At 41.0% G+C, this 5,546-nt stretch overlaps 1 long non-coding RNA gene across 1 annotated transcript; it reads left to right on the top strand.

Moving 5' to 3' along the window:
• Positions 1-121: 121 nt before the first annotated feature.
• LOC107710494 (uncharacterized) lies at positions 122-4,421 on the top strand. The gene is made up of 2 exons (XR_001636605.1): positions 122-156; positions 4,182-4,421. It is a non-coding gene; the product is annotated as an uncharacterized LOC107710494 (long non-coding RNA).
• The last annotated feature ends 1,125 nt before the right edge of the window (positions 4,422-5,546 follow it).

The raw sequence follows: 5,546 nt of genomic DNA, 5'->3' as shown, positions 1-5,546 counted from the left end.
GTAAAAAAAAAAAAAAAAGGTAATAAATTTACAAGGAAACATGGGATGAATATAGAGATGCCACTTTGATTGCTTTAGGATTAACAGAGCTTTGGATAGTTTACTTGTCTGGATCATCTTTGAATAAAAAAATAAAAAAAAATATATATTTTTTTTGTTTATGCATGTGACATTTAGCTAGCAGGAAATACAAATCAATTAAGTTATATTTACCTATATATTCTCTTTTGAGTACTCCAAAATGAGATTGGATGAGCATTAAAAAAATAAAATCTGACCAAAATTTCTCTGTGAGGGTACATTGCCAACACAAGTGAATGCCATCTTCCTCAGAAGAGTGACAAAAGCAGCAACTCACTTTAGTGTCTGACTTGTATTATAATTATATCCATAGCTTCTTTGTGAAATTACTAACTCATTAATCTGTTGCTTGACCTCTTCATATTTTAGGAGAGAACTATAGTTTCCAAATCCGGACATCGCTTATGATTTTCAAGGGCGTAGAGTTTAGTAGAGACGCTATGACATGTCCCTACCAATATCCAGCAAGTACTAAATTGTCCCTAGAAATAATTTTGATCGAACAATTAAATGTCTGCTGTTATGTCCCCACCAATGCCAAAATCAAACCTACACCCTTGATTCCTGTTCTTTTCGACAACAAACTCCGCTTCAGAGGTGGGGAATACTTCTTTTTCAATAGCATGTGAAGGCAGCATAAACTCAGAACTGACCTTAACTAATGCATTGGGTAGCCATTTCAAACCACAAGGATTAGATTGTCAAAATCAAATAAGCTCTGTTACAATTAGGTTATTATGTGCACAATTTACTTATTTTAAGGTCACTGTGGAGATGGCTGTTTCACATGGTACCTCTTTTTCTCCAACTGCATGGTGATGAGGGTCGACAGGCCGGAGACTGTGTTGCAAATGGCAAAAACGACAAATATTCATAATTCTCAAGTGCAGAAGTCTCCAACCCTGGAGATCTACTGTCCTGCAGCTCCAACCCCAATCAAACACACCTTTACCAGCTAATTAAGGTGTTCAGGGTTACTTGATACTTAAAAGCAGGTGTGTGTAGATCTCCAGGATTGGAGGTTTGGAGATCCCTGCTTTACTGCCAGCCATGTCATATTACTTGGTCAATAACACTGTTTTCTTATTTTGTTTTATTGCTTTGCACTATTTTCACTTTGCACTGTTTTAGTCGTACACAGAAATACCCCAAATGTGTTGGAAATACAAATTACACCTGATCTAACACCTTATATCCGTATAATTAAAAACTGAACCTACTGAATTCATCTATGAATTTTATATGGCTTATATTTAAAGCTGCAGTCCGTAACTTTGTGTTCATAATTTGCAAAACGCATGCAGTTCTGTTTATTAAGAAATAGTGTTTTAGTAATGCGAACACAATTAATCCTGCTGTAAAGCAGCTCTAAAAAGAGGACAATAGCAAAGTTCAGTTCAAATAGTGTCTGTGCAAATATCAAGTGTCCCCAACTAAGCAAGCCAAAGGCGACAGCGGCAAGGAACCAAAACTCCATCAGTGACAGAATGGAGAAAAAAACCTTGGGAGAAACCAGGTTCAGTCGGGGGGCCAGTTCTCCTCTGGCCAGATGAAACCAATGGTGCGCTTTAGTTCAAGGCTGCAACACAAATCAGATTGTGGACTGGCATCACTTAGAACATCCATCCAGTTCATTCTGCTTGAAGATTGAATACATCACATAGTGATGGAGTTAAAGCTGGCCACAGGGTCTGTGCTGAGGACTCGTCTGGTTCTCATGGTCTTCGCAGGGAATCTGTCCCTGCATCTATTTGACATGGCCTCCACTGCTGTAAAGTAGGGATGAAATGATTACCAGATGATACATCATGATAAAATTCCCCACGGTTAGTATTGCCATTTTATATTTTAATTATCATTAAAACTGTATTCGATTACCGTGATTTGAACAACTGAGGATAAATAAATACTATCCAGCATAAAGCAGAGATTTAAGTGACAGTTTCATGTGCGCACAGCACTCGGAGTAGTTTAGTTTTGTGTGAAAACATGGCAGAAAGCTGGGAGTTTTTAAAGAGTGCTAAGAGAGGAATTATACAAATAAATATATGAATTAATTAAATGAATGTACCACTTCATAGGGTTCTGACTGTTTTCAGAAAAGATACAATGGCATTTTGTTTTCATTTCTCGCTCCATGTAATACCTAATAATGTATAAAGTATAGTAATCACAATGCTGCTTTGTCCACGGAGGTTACGGGAAACAGCTGTAATTTTGCTGTTCCATAAGCACCGCCTAGTTTCAGAGAGTGGATTTACAGAGATTACATTTACATTCAGCCTTTGTGCAATTTTTGTCTGGCCAGAAAATGGACCGTATTTGCATGCCCTGCTGTAAATTTTGACCGGTTGATGAAAAACAAGCTTATGTGGATTCTACACATTTAAACTATTTGGATAATGTATCTAGAATTAATTATGGAGCACATAAAATACATATAATAATTTATTAGTTATCATTTTGACTTAACCTTTTTCTTTATTTTTTTAAAGGCTGAAATGTGAGCTTTACCATTTTATAAAACCCTTTCAAAGTTTTGAAACTATTGTCAGTCATGTTGTCATTTAAAATCTGGACATTGGTAAGGTTATTATTTTAGTGTTTATGCAAACAAAAAGTCATTTTATTTGTTGTTTGTTGATTTTAAATATAAAACTTGGCGAAATGATTAATGGCAATACTTTTTGAACATTTCTAGCACATTTTAAAAATACCGTGGTGATAATAATGATAACCGTGATAATTTTGGTCACTATAATCATGATAAGAAATTTACATACCGTTACATATTCTGCAGAGGTCATCTCTAGGTGCTGCTCCACCATCTGGACTGGATCCGGGTGACTGCAGTGACCATCTGATCTGGAAACGGACTGGATCCGGGTGGCTAGGGTGACCTCGGAATAAGAATAAAATATTAGCATAGATGCCATTTGTCACATTGCACACACGAGGAACAAAGGAGCGAGGAGACACGGAGTAACTAAATCAAAAGTTTTTTGGGCTTTTTTTCTGGGGATCACAGGACTCAACACATCAGGAGAATAGAATGACGTTCAACGGCTGACAAAGAACTAGAACTGGAACACACTTTAAATACACTGGACTTGATGAGGGGAAGACAAGGGACACCTGGAACTAATGAGACAATAAACATGGGAAACACCTGGGACAAATGAACTCAATACACGGGAGACAGAAAACTGGGTAACGGCGCACATGGGGAGCAAAAACACACACAAAACATGGACCAGAGTCTGACATTACTGGTGGGTGCTCTGGGGGCCTCTCGTCTGATAACCCTGCTCCTAGAGGCCTCCAGACCGGGCTACATGGTGGACCTGGCAGCTCTGGGCGCCATGGCGGAGTAGGGAACACCAGAGGACATGGCGAAGTAGGGAACACAGGAGGACATGGTGGTACAGGCAGTTCAGGAGGCCAGGGCAGAGCAGCCTCCGAGGCCGCAGCCCCAGCAGCCGACACTGGAGCGAGCTCTGGGGCTGAAGCCGACACTGGAGCGAACTCTGGGGCTGGAGCCGACGATCCTGGAGCGAGCCACGGCCGGCGGACTTCACAACGGCGGCCATGACAGGGGAGTGGAGGGGATCGGGAGCCCTTCCTGGGCTGAACTGGGGATCGAGAGCCCTTCCTGGGCTTGACGGGAGATCAGGAGCCCTTCCTAGGCTCGACGAGGGATCAGGAACCCTTCCTGGGCTGAACTGGGGGGTCACGGCAGGCGGACTTTGTCTTCGGCGCGGCCAGCGGGCTGGGGATAGCCACGGCTGGTGGGCAGGACAACGGCGCGGCCAATGCGCTGGACTTCTGAGTGGTCAGCGGGCTTGTCTTTGGCGCCGCCAGCGGGCTGGGGTGAGCCGCAGTTGGCGGGCATGACAACGGCGCAGCCGGCACACTTCACAGCAGGGCGGTCTTCGTACCGTGGAGAACAAACGAGGGAAAAAGGAAAACAAAAGACTGTTCAAAACCGAAAACAAAACACGGGAGAAGTTGCGCCGCTTACTGTTTTGGTCAGCCGTTCTGTCACGTTGCACACACTAGGAACGAAGGAGCGAGGAGACACGGAGTAACTAAATCAAAAGGTTTTTTTATTTACAAAGGCTGGGGATCACAGGACTCGACACATCAGGAGAACAGAATGACGTTCAACGGCTGACAAAGAACAAGAACTGGAACACACTTTAAATACACTGGACTTGATGAGGGGAACACAAGGGACACCTGGAACTACTGAGACAATAAACATGGGAAACACCTGGGACAAATTAACTCAATACACGGAAGACAGAAAACTGGGTAACGGAGCACATGGGGAGCAAAAACACACACACGCACTAATATTTGTTGTCAGGTGCGGTGTGGGTCTGTATGGGAGAATGTAAGTGTGTGAGAGTGCCAGAATGAATTATGGCTTGTACGGCCCCTCATAGAGTAGACAGACAGTTATCTTGTTGTAATCTTTTAATCGCAGATACTTATCATGTTTGTCTGTCTTGCAATTCCAGACAAACAGTTATGGTGAGATCTCTCTGGACCCCCCCAAAGTCCTTGTGCATAGCCTACAAAAAAGTATTGGATTATTAATGTCAAAATTAATGTTTTCAAATGTCTATCCTAAGGCAAAATATATAAATGACCATTTTATCGTTTGGTGAATAATTTAAAGTTCCATTTGCATAGTACTGTACATTTTACTGAGATTTGGTCATCAGAAAAAAAAAAATCTACAAAGTCTTACTACAGTACTGCAGATCTTACCTCTTTCTTGGACTTTTCACACAACCTCTTGTTTGTCTGCTTTGAAAAGTGATCACACGCGATTAAACACAAATTTGGCACAATACAGATTAAGTTTTCCTCTCACTATAGTATCTGTTGGTGGTACTTGCCATTTCTGGGACGTCTGTAGTGATAGTAAATCATACCACCAACAGCTGCAGCCAGCAGAACAGCAGCAACATATATTCCTACTCTAGCAGCCAAAGATCGACCTGAACCTGAAACAGCTAAAGATAAATAGTCATTAGTGTGAGTGAATCTGAATGTGTGTTCATGCCACATTCATTGTTTATATTTTCCAATGTACATCTCTAATGTATTGACACAATTAAAGGTCCAAAGAGAAGGTGTAAACCAAATATTCCTTTATCAAAACATTATTTCCCCCCACGTTTCCACAGTAAAAAAATAAAAATTAAGTTCTCCTTCCCCTGTTAAGACAAATTGTCTGTGCTTCAAACCATGTCTGGCTAATTCAAAATGAATGACTGCTATATATATTGTGTGTGTGTGTGTGTGTGTGTGTGTGTTTAATCTCTATCGATTGTACCCTGAATGCATCATCATTTTTACTTTTTTTTTTTTAAACTGTCAACATGATTTTAACATTCATGTTGATAATACAAATGATACATTAGGACTCCCGTTTACTGACCTAATAAACTCTT

The sequence above is a fragment of the Sinocyclocheilus rhinocerous genome, unplaced genomic scaffold, assembly GCF_001515625.1.
Source record: "Sinocyclocheilus rhinocerous isolate Xijiao unplaced genomic scaffold, SAMN03320098_v1.1 scaffold5255, whole genome shotgun sequence".
Classification (NCBI taxonomy): domain Eukaryota; kingdom Metazoa; phylum Chordata; class Actinopteri; order Cypriniformes; family Cyprinidae; genus Sinocyclocheilus; species Sinocyclocheilus rhinocerous.
This window is presented reverse-complemented; position numbering and strand designations above follow the sequence as displayed.